The sequence below is a fragment of the Manihot esculenta genome, chromosome 4 (assembly GCF_001659605.2).
Source record: "Manihot esculenta cultivar AM560-2 chromosome 4, M.esculenta_v8, whole genome shotgun sequence".
NCBI classification, from domain to species: domain Eukaryota; kingdom Viridiplantae; phylum Streptophyta; class Magnoliopsida; order Malpighiales; family Euphorbiaceae; genus Manihot; species Manihot esculenta.
In genome coordinates, this window is record NC_035164.2 from 10,507,439 (window position 1) to 10,519,555 (window position 12,117).

Consider the following 12,117-nt stretch of genomic DNA (forward strand, 5'->3'; position numbering starts at 1 on the left):
TTCTACAACACACAAACACAAGCATACATGTTCCTAGGGGCCTCAAACCAACATAAACCCCATCTGCAACACATCAAGAAACTCACATTGTTCATGAACATACATTTATACCCATAAACTCCAAAAACATAACCATAACCTAAACATGCATTCTATCCCATGGATCTACTTAAAACTTACTTAAAACATGCAATGAGCTTAAGATCGGCTCTTACCTCTTGAAGATCGAGAGGGAGACGACCTAAACTCGAAGTTGGGAGAGATTGGGTTCTTGAACCTCCAAGCTCCAAAACTTTGCTCAAAAGCTTCAATCTTCAAAACAAAGTTAAAACAAATAAAAATCTTGAAAGATTTAGAGGAAAAACATCAAAGATGGGTGAGGGACGGCGAAGAGCTCACCTTGGCCGAAAATGGGGAAAAAGCTCGCCCGTTTTTGGCTAAGGGACCCTTTTATAGGTGGCTGGCCATGCCACATTCGGGGGCCGAACGTGCCTCCACAACACATGCAAGTTCGGCGGCCGAAGGTAAAGTTCAGCGGCCGAACCTGGATGTCCCTCACTTATGCTTTCGGGGGCCTAACGTGCCTCCAAAACGCATGCATGTTCGGCGGCCGAACTTGAGTTTCGGCGGCCGAACCTGGGTTTTCCTCCAAAGCTATTTTCATGCAAAAACTCATTTTATTTCATACTTAAAACCATAAAATGCATTAAAACATTTTATAAAAACATGTTTCTACCCTTTTAGAGGTCTCCGACATCCGAGATTCCACCGGACGGTAGGAATTCCGATACCGGAGTCTAGCCGGGTATTACATTCTCCCCCCCTTAAGAACATTCGTCCCCGAATGTTCCTCAACTAGTACATGCATAGAATCATCACATCATACACATAAAACACATAGAGACTAACCTTAAAAGAGATGAGGATATTGCCGGAGCATAGACTCCCGTGTCTCCCAAGTGCACTCTTCCAGATTGTGGTGGTTCCAAAGGACCTTCACCATCGGGATTTCCTTGTTCCTTAGCTTTCTGATCTGGGTGTCTAGGATCCGTACCGGCTGCTCAACATAGGTGAGATCCTCTTGGATCTCCACATCAGGCTCACTAAGAACCTTGCTCGGATTTGACACGAACTTTCTCAACATAGAAATATGGAAAACCGGATGGATTCTCTCCATTGAAGTAGGTAAATCCAGCTTGTATGATACATTCCCAATCTTTTGCAAGACTTCAAAGGGTTCGATGTATCGTGGAGCCAGCTTACCTTTCTTCCCGAAGCGAACCACTCCTTTCATTGGAGACACCTTGAGCAATACCAGATCCCCCTCCTGAAACTCTACCTGCCTTCTGCGGATGTCTGCATAACTCTTCTGTCTGCTTGCAGCAGTCCTGATTCTTTCTCTGATTAAGGGTACCACCCTGCTGGTGATCTCTACTAGCTCAGGCCCTGCCAAGGCCTTTTCTCCAACTTCTTCCCAGCAAACAGGTGATCTGCACTTCCTCCCATACAAAGCTTCATATGGGGCCATCCCGATGCTAGCATGATGGCTGTTATTGTAGGCAAACTCCATCAAAGGTAGATGCTGCCTCCAAGAACCGCCAAAGTCCAGCACACACATTCTAAGCATATCTTCGATAGTCTGGATGGTCCTTTCTGACTGTCCATCAATCTGAGGGTGGAAGGCAGTACTGAAATCCAACCTAGTACCCATGGCATTCTGCAGACTCCGCCAAAACCTGAAGGTGAACTGGGGCCCTCTATCTGACACTATAGAAACAGGAACCCCATGCAGTCTGACTATCTCATCAACATACACCTGCGCCAACTTGTCCACAGAATAGCCACTCCTGACAGGGATGAAGTGAGCAGATTTGGTGAGTCTGTCCACAATCACCCATATGGAGTCCAATCTGTTGGACGTCGCCGATAACCCCACTACGAAGTCCATAGCTATATTCTCCCATTTCCACTCTGGAATAGGTAGCGGGTTAAGCATTCCAGCCGGCTTCTGATGTTCCAGCTTCACCCTCTGACACACTTCGCAGGCTGACACAAACTGTGCCACATCTCTCTTCATAGCTGGCTACCAATAAACCTTTTTCAGATCCTGATACATCTTGGTGGCCCCGGGGTGAATGGTGTATCTTGCATTATGAGCCTCCCTCATAATGTCTCCTTTTGGCCCTATGTCATCTGGTACACATAATCGACTCCCATAGCGGAGGATCCCCTTACTGTCAAATCTGAACTCACTGTCTTTGCCTGACTGAACAGTCCTGGCAATCTTCACTAACTCTGGGTCCTCATGCTGTTTCTGAGCCACCTGCTCTAAAAACACGGGTGTCACTCTCATCTGGGCCACTAAAGCACCTGTACCAGACAACTCCAACTGTAGACCTTCCTCAATGAGCTTCTAGAACTCATTCACCACTGGTCTCCTCTCCGCCGTGATGTGGGATAGACTGCCTAGTGACTTACGGCTTAGGGCGTCTGCCACAACATTCGCCTTACCCGGATGATACTGGATCTTGCAATCATAGTCACTCAGCAGCTCTACCCATCTCCTCTGTCTCAAGTTCAAATCTCTTTGACTCAGGATGTACTGTAGGCTTTTATGATCTGTGAAGATCTCACATTTTACCCCATAGAGGTAGTGCCTCCACATCTTGAGTGCAAAGATTACTGCTGCCATCTCCAGGTCATGTGTGGGGTAATTCAACTCATGCTTCTTCAGCTGTCTAGAAGCATAAGCAATTACCCTTTCATTCTGCATAAGCACACAACCCAGTCCCACACGGGACGCATCACAAAAGACTGTAAAGTCTTCCTCACTAGATGGCAGAGCTAACACTGGTGCTGAAGTCAACCTCTTTTTAAGCTCTTCAAAACTCTCTTCGCACTGGTTGGTCCACACAAACTTCTGATTCTTCCTAGTCAACCTGGTCAGAGGAGCTGCTATCTTCGAGAAGTCCTGAACGAACCTCCTGTAGTAACCTGCCAAACCCAAGAAACTTCTAATCTCTGACGCTGAAGTGGGTCTAGGCTAGTTAGCCACAGTTTCTGTCTTCTTGGGGTCCACCTCAATCCCATTCTCTGACACTACATGCCCCAAGAACGAAATGCTCCTCAGCCAGAACTCACACTTAGAGAACTTGACATACAAGCCATGTTCCCTCAAGGTCTGCAGAACCAACCTCAGATGATGGGCATGCTCCTCTGCATTCCTGGAATACACCATGATATCATCTATGAAGACAATAACAAAGTGATCCAGGTATTAACTAAACACTCTATTCATGAGGTCCATGAATGCTGCAGGGGCGTTAGTTAACCCGAACGGCATCACAAGGAACTCAAAATGCCCATATCTGGTCCTGAAAGCTGTCTTTGGCACATCCTCCTCTCTGATCCTCAGCTGATGATACCCGGACCTCAGATCTATTTTGGAGAAACAACCCGCTCCTGCTAGCTGGTCGAATAGATCATCGATCCTTGGCAAAGGGTACCTATTCTTGGTAGTGACTTTGTTCAACTGCCTGTAGTCGATACAAAGTCTGAGGGATCCATCCTTCTTTCTCACAAACAAAACTGGAGCACCCTAGGGTGAGGTACTCGGTCGGATGAAGCCCTTGTTTACCAGCTCCTGCAACTGCTCCTTCAACTCTTTCAATTCTGCTGGCACCATCTTGTAGGGAGGGATAGAGATCGGTCGGGTTCCAGGCATTAGTTCTATCTCGAACTCTATCTCCCTAACAGGTGGTAAACATGGCAGCTCGTCTGGGAACACATCTAAGAACTCTCTAACCACTGGCACTGAGGCGGGCTCTCTGACCTGACTGCTAAGCTCTCTCACATGAGCCAAATACTCCTAACATCCCCTCCTGAGCAACCTATGAGCCTGAAGAGCTGATATCAGACCTCTAGGTGTACCCCTCCTGTCTCCTCTGAAGACAACCTCAGACCCATCCTGACCTCTGAACCTGACTACCTTGTCCCTGCAGTCCAAGGTAGCACCATGGGTAGATAACCAGTCCATCCCTAGAATGACGTCAAAGTCTGTCAAATCTAGAACCACTAGGTCGGCGGACAAGCATCTTCCCTCAACAAACACAGGACTACACTGGCAGACTGACTCTGCCACTGATGGGTCACACTTGGGTCCACTGACCCAGAGAGGACACTCTAACCCAAAAGTCATCAGACCCAACCTCTCTACGGCTCTCGGTGCAATAAAAGAATGAGATGCACCAGGATCCATCAAGGCATACACATCTGAACAACCAATGACTAAGTTACCTGCCACCACGGTGTTAGATGCATCTGCCTCCTGCTGTGTCATTGTGAAGATCCGTGCTGGAGCTGATGGACCTTCACCTCTGAAACCCGCTGAAGAAGAGGCTGCCCCTCTCCCTCTGCCTCTGCCACTGGCCTGAGTCATGGCTGGAGCTGCTGGCTGCGCTACACTGCCTGAAGCTGTCTGCTGGGACTGAGCCATCGGGACTGCTCTTGGACATTCTCGAGCCATATGCCCCTCCTGACCACATCGGAAACAGGCGTTCGTCCCAAGTCGACATACTCCCCTGTGTGGCTTACCACACCTTGCACAAACTGCATTATCCGCACCAGAGCTTGAGCCACTTCCAAATCCCAGACTGGACTTGACTTTGCTCCAAAACTTGTTCTTCTTACCCTTGGGTTTACCCCATCTCTTACTGCCTGAAGCTGCTGCACTCAAGGTAGAGGGATCTAACCTTCCCCCACCCGGAGTTTTAGAACCAGAAGGCTGTGCCACCGTCTGTTTAACTGTCCCCTGTATGATGGCACTGGCCTCCATTTTCCTTGCCATATCTACTATGGCATGGAAGCTCTCCCTGTCCACTGACTGAATCAAGGAGGAATACTTGGAATGAAGCTTCATGACATACCTCCTTGACTTCTTCGAATCTGTATCTAGACTCTGCCCAGCAAAAGGCAACAACTCCAAGAATCTGTCGGTGTACTCCTCTACACTCATATCCTCTGTCTGCCTCAACTGTTCAAACTCTATCATCTTCAACTCCCTTGAACTATCGGGAAAAGCCCAACCTGCAAACTCGTTTGCAAACTCTTCCCAGGACATGCTGTCCACTCTCGGGTTCACATAATTCTTGAACCACTCTCGTGCCTTCTTGCACTTAAGCGTGAACCCAGCCATCTGAATGGCTCTACTGTCATCAGCCCCAATCTCCTCTGTGATCACTTTAACCCTTTCAAGGTATACAAATGGGTCATCCCCTTTTTCATACTGGGGAGCACCCAATTTCATGTAGTCAGTCATCTTAACCTTGCTCCCACTGGCTGAGCTAGGTCTAGATGGCTGAGCAACTGGGGCTGCTGGTTCTGTAGGTGGTGGAGGTGGTGCAACATTTTCTGAGGTAGGGTCTGCTGGATTTGGATAGTATGGTGGGGGTGGATACATTGGGTATTGTGAATATGGTGGGTAGTATGGTGGGTATGGCATCTGTGTGGGATAAGGGGTGAAGCTAGGGTAATCCGATGTACCTCCCATCGAATACCCGGGATGTTGTGAGAAGTGTGGGTAGTAGGGTGGCTGAACAAATCCCGAGGCCTGAGTGCCTCCTTGGGACTCTCCCATACCTTCTTCCGACATGCTAACTCCCAAACTGCCATCCCTCCTCTGCTCTACATCCATCTGGTCCCCCACTTCCTCTGACATTCCGCCCTGAACTGTTCCTCTAACTGATATGCTCCTACCCAGATCCAAAGACCTTCTAGGGTCTCTTGCTACTCTTTCTCTGCTAGACCTACTAGATATTGCCCTCGGCAATGCTGGAGGACGGGCGCTCGTGCCCTCATCCTCAGGTGGTACTCCAGTCAATCGTGCAGATCGACGAGTTCCTCTCATTCTGTTTTCTGAAAAACCGTACACATAGCACAAACATTAGCATCATATGGTTCATGTGGGCACACATGAACCCTCATCACATACATCACATATCATAGCATATCATTAATGCACATGCATATCATCATGGCATTTCACATCATCATGCAAGACAGGACTCCACATCCTATCCTAGTGGACATGACCTTTCTTATTGTGCTTGACCTTCTATAACCTCTATGAGCCCGACACTCTAGGTCCGACCATATGAACCTAGGGCTCTGATACTATTCTGTAACGACCCGAAAATCGGACCGCTACCGGCGCTAGGATCCAGATCGGCTTAAGGCCGCCGGGACCCGTAGCAAGCCTGACATCTAACCTATAAACCTGTATAATCCCATACATAATCAACAACATACATAAAAATTAAAACTTTTTTTTCCATATACATCAACCATACTCAACCTGTGCATGCACTGTATATAACATAACTCATAAACATTGATCCCTCTGTGGGATCTCATCAGTGCCCCCAAATGGGTGACATAACATATGTTGAGTTGGTTTACATAAACATCATAAAAATCTCTAAGATCATGTATAGAAAGGGATACAACGATCTATGGTCAAGCACATCTCTAACATCCATAAACATCATCTCATTACATAACTATACTGTACTTTTACATTACATCGTACTACGATTTGTCATGTCCACATTCTATCTATTACACAACAAGCTTTACTCTAACCGACCTCCTCTTCTATCCTGTACCTGCAAGCCTGGGGGTAAAAGGGAGAGGGGTGAGCTAAAAGCCCAATGAGTAGGACTATAGAAAAACATATTAACACTATGCTCCATGAAATGCATCATAACACAGACAATTCACATAAGGGTTGGGTGAACTTGTCACCAATTAGTCCAAGCTAGCATTGTGCCAGGCCGTAGCATGGGGTCCTGGTCTTCCTGTCATAACATACATTACTTACCATTGCCCCAGGGCCTCCTCTGGGCTCCTGGTCTTCGAGTCCCATAACCGTGCCAGGCCGTAGAATGGGGTCCTGGTCTTTCCTTACATTGTGCCAAGCCGTAGAATGGGGTCCTGGTCTTCCTGTCATGGACTAATTGGGTCATCCAATATTCACCCACATCAACAACAATCGATGCAATGCGGCATATTCGTGAAAACTAATGCAATCATCCTATTGCATAATCATGATGCATGAAACATGGTAAAACATTTAATTTCTCAATTTAAAAGATTAAGTTTAGTTCCACTCACCTCTGGCTGACTCTGACAACACCGAAGCAGCTGAACTCACTGCTGGGGTCCTCGGTTCCTCGGGTCCGAACCTACACAGGTGGACTCAAATGAGGGACCAAACATACTAGAACATATCTCTAAACTACTCCCCAAAAACCCCCTAAAACATCATGAAACAACCATAGAAAAACATGCAAAGGAGGCCTGGACAGGGCACTTTCGGCGGCAGGTTCGGCGGCCGAAAGTCCTTCCAGAACCGAAAGTCAGGCAGGTTCGGCGGCACCTTCGGCGGCCGAAACTCCCAAACAGAGACGAAACTCATGCATGTTCGGCGGCACTTTCGGCGGCCGAAACTGCCAAACAGAGACGAAAGTCTCCCTTTCGGGGGCAAGCTTCGGCAGCCGAAAGGCTGCCTCCCCAGCCATGTTCGGCGGCCGAAAATCCTTTGGCTGCCGAACCTGGTGTCTGCCAAAGGGCAGAAACTTGGCTTCCTTTGCACATTTCGCCTCCAAACTTATCAAACATGCATCAAACCTATTCTACAACACACAAACACAAGCATACATGTTCCTAGGGGCCTCAAACCAACATAAACCCCATCTACAACACATCAAGAAACTCACATTGTTCATGAACATACATTTATACCCATAAACTCCAAAAACATAACCATAACCTAAACATGCATTCTATCCCATGGATCTACTTAAAACTTACTTAAAACATGCAATGAGCTTAAGATCGGCTCTTACCTCTTGAAGATCGAGAGGGAGACGACCTAAACTCGAAGTTGGGAGAGATTGGGTTCTTGAACCTCCAAGCTCCAAAACTTTGCTCAAAGGCTTCAATCTTCAAAACAAAGTTAAAACAAATGAAAATCTTGAAAGATTTAGAAGAAAAACATCAAAGATGGGTGAGGGACGGCGAAGAGCTCACCTTGGCCGAAAATGGGGAAAAAGCTCGCCCGTTTTCGGCTAAGGGACCCTTTTATAGGTGGCTGGCCAGGCCACATTCGGGGGCCGAACGTGCCTCCACAACACATGCAAGTTCGGCGGCCGAAGGTAAAGTTCGGCGGCCGATCCTGGATGTCCCTCACTTATGCTTTCGGGGGCCTAACGTGCCTCCAAAACGCATGCATGTTCGGCGGCCGAACTTGAGTTTCGGCGGCCGAACCTGGGTTTTCCTCCAAAGCTATTTTCATGCAAAAACTCATTTTATTTCATACTTAAAACCATAAAATGCATTAAAACATTTTATAAAAACATGTTTCTACCCTTCTAGAGGTCTCCGACATCCGAGATTCCACCGGACGGTAGGAATTCCGATACCGGAGTCTAGCCGGGTATTACATATTTAGTGATAAAGAAAATGAACATAGTTCAGAGAGTGATGGTGAGACTTATAGAGACCCTTTTAAGGGTTTATAAGCATGCCCTTTTGAAAGTAAAGAAGGTGAACTTAATAAGTTCAAAATAGGTCAAGTTTTTAATGATGTGAAAGTTGTTAGGGAGGCTTTAAGAAATTATGCTGTTAAAGAGGGATATGAGATACACAGAAAAGAGAATGATAACATGAGGGTGACAGCTGTTTATACTTCTGAAGGGTGTCAGTGGAGGTTTCATGCAAGTGTCTTACAAGACTAAATTACCTTTATGATTAAGACTCTGAATGATACACACACTTGTATGGGACCTACAGATAACAAGAACTCTAACTCAAGAACAAAATGGATATTAGAGAAGCTAATGAATTTTCTGAGAGCAGATTGTGATATGTCATATGAAATTATGCATCAAATTTTGATTAAGAAGTGGGGAATTGAAGTACCTTTGTGGCAGTTGTATAGGGCAAGAAACCTTGCAAAAGCACAAAACATTGGAGAGAATGTAGATAGCTATAATAAGCTAAAGAAGTACTTATTTTTCTTATAGAAGTATAACCTTGGAACTGTGGTGAAAATACAAATAGATACAATAATTCAAGAATAACCTGGGATGATATTTAAAAGGCTGTTTATATTATTCGAAGCAATTAAAGAGGGCTTTCCAAAGGGTTGTAGACCCTTTATAAGATTACATGGCTGTCATCTGAAGGGGCCTTATGGTGGGATTTTTTTATCAGCTGTGATATTAGATGGCAATAAAGGTGTGCTTCCTTCCTTTGGCTTTTGCATTTGCAGAATCTAAGTGTGTAGATAGCTGAAATTCTTTTTGAAGAACTTGTACCATCGCATTGGAGGTGGGACAGAGAATAAATCTTGGACATTCATGTCAGACTGATAGAAGGTTAGTGATATTTGTTCTCTTACAACTTATTATTAATAATTTTTCTTTATAAATAGTTGGGGATTAATTTTTATTTTTATTTTTATTTTTTGTAGGGATTGGTTGATTCTGTCAAAAATTTGTTTTCAAATGCATGCCATCGGTTCTGTTGCAAACATCTTTTTTTCAATTTCAAGAAAGAGTTTCTAGGGATGCAATTAAGAGATGACTTTTGGAATTATGTTAAAGCTACACACTCATATGTATTTTGGCTTCATATGAGATTGTTAAAACCAAAGAAAGACCAAAAGCCTTATGATTGGCTCATCAACATACCCTTATCACAGTGGTCCAGGCACTCATTTTGGCTAGAAGCTAAATGTGACAACTATACAAACAATATAACAGAGTCATTCAACAGTTGGACTGGAAAACTTTGGAGTATGCCAATCACAAGTATTATTGAGACCATAAGACAGAAACTCATGTTGAGATTTCACAAGAGGTTTGAGAAGGCAAGTACTTGGGAGGGAATTGTCACACCAAAGATAGTTATTGCTCTGAACAAGATAATACAACAAAGCAAGAGGTGTGAAATTGATTCCAGTAAGAAATGAAGAATTTGAAGTGCACGAGGGTCCTTGCAAATTTGTAGTGTCATTGGGTAAGAAGATATGCTTGGGTGGTGGGACATCTCTGGACTGCCTTGTAAACATGCAGCCAGAGCAATTGGTTACCAAAGAGGGGAGATCACTGAGTAGTGCCATGAATATTATCAAATTAGCACATATAGAAAGGTGTATGAAGGTATTATACATTCTATCCCTGAAAGATGATAGAGCCAGATGATAAATTTTCACCTCTGATGTCACCTCCATTAAGAAGACAGCCAGGTAAGCTAAGAAAAGCAAGAAAAAGAGAAGAGGGAGAGTCTGGTCCTGCATCTGAGAGGAGGCATATTGTGACTGTTATTTGTGCAAATTGTAACTAATCGGGGCACAATAAAAGGATATGCCGATATGCTGCAATAGGGGTGAGAAATTGTTCTTATACATCATCATATTTATAGTTCATAATTAATTATTTATTTGATACTTTTTCACATTAATTCATTTATTTGTATGTAGTCACAATCAAAAGCTAGTGTCAAAAGACAACATGAGTCTCAATTCAGCAGTCACATCTACCAGTCAAGGGATATGAAGCCAATAGTAGCCTCAATATTTTGCAAGAGTAGCCTTAATCCATTATTGGATAAACCTTTCAACTGTGGGTGGTGGAAATACCATTTTTGTTAATGTGCAAGAGATATAAATTTTACTTGATGTGCATGAGATATATACAGCTATATTTTGTTGATGATTTTGTTGATGTATTATTGAGGATGTAAATGTTGGAGTGATATACATGGAGGCTGTAAATTTGGGGTTATTATGATTGAGGCTGTAAATTTGAGAAGATAGTATATTGGTTTTAGTTCCTTTTGTAGAGTGATATATAGGGAGCTAAATGTATGGTTCTTTTTGGTTTGAATACTGTACTTCTCTTATTATTTAATGGAATTAAGGCTACTTTCTTTTGCATTCAATTTCAATATGTTGTATTTATATATATATATGAGTTACATTCATTTGATTCTGTTTGAATCAATTTTTAAATAAAAGTTATAAGCAATTATTTAGTCCTTATCGTTTTAGTTCCTATATTACAGAAACTGAGAACTGGATGGTCTCCATTTTATAAAAATTAGAAACTAATTAGTTCTTGCAATTTGAAATTGAGCAAATTATGTATAATTAAAATATCGAAATGCATGAAATATTTGATTTCCTAATCTCATATATACATGTATTGCTAACCGTTTAATCTTATTAAACTATTTAGTCCCTACATTAATCAAACTAAGAACTTGATAGTCCGTATGATACTAATATAAAATAAAGGAGCGCATAAAATAGTGTAAATAGAAGTCTAATTTTCAAATCTTAGATATATAAGCAAGTATTTAGTTCTCACTGTTTAGTCTTATTAAATTGTTTTATTCCTATATTATATCTCTGGAAAACTGTTTCCTTCCTGCAAATGAAAAATGCAAAATTATCTTAAAATCTCCACTTCATAACAATATCAAAAGCCAAAAAAACAAACAAATCAACATATAGAAATACATAAAACAGAGGATAAAAGTTATATTTTCTACATTCCAAATATACACTTTTAATATATTTCATTTATATTTTGCTTGTTCATACCCACAAAAACCAAAGATACAATTAAAATGGCTACAAGAGTCTTCAAATGCCCTAATAATACTTCAACTCTTTCCAATTTCAGATGCATCAACTTCTGCTCCTCTTTTATTTTCTATATCCCTTCCCTAATTCCATCAAACATCCTGTGATGCAATACTGCAGTTTCTTCATTACCCAAGCTATGGCTCTGTTCTGTTGAACTTGGAGAGGAATTGGAATACACCAACCATGCTAACTCCCACACACATTATCATGACAGTAATAATATGGCCTATTTGGATTATCAATTGATTCTGAGATTCTAATCCAGTACTTTTTCTACAAGTACAACTCATTTAACAACCTAACATCTCACCCACCTATATTTCCACTAAAATCATGTGACATTTTCATTCCAAATAAGAAAAAGTAAACAAGATTTAAGGAAAAAAGAAGAAATTTCTGCCTTT

The 12,117-nt window shown here is 43.0% G+C and overlaps 1 long non-coding RNA gene across 1 annotated transcript; it reads left to right on the forward strand.

Annotated features, from left to right (window-relative positions):
* The first annotated feature begins 8,408 nt into the window (after window positions 1-8,408).
* Window positions 8,409-11,004, forward strand: LOC110613687. The gene is made up of 3 exons (XR_002487651.2): window positions 8,409-9,437; window positions 9,533-10,449; window positions 10,544-11,004. It is a non-coding gene; the product is annotated as an uncharacterized LOC110613687 (long non-coding RNA).
* The last annotated feature ends 1,113 nt before the right edge of the window (window positions 11,005-12,117 follow it).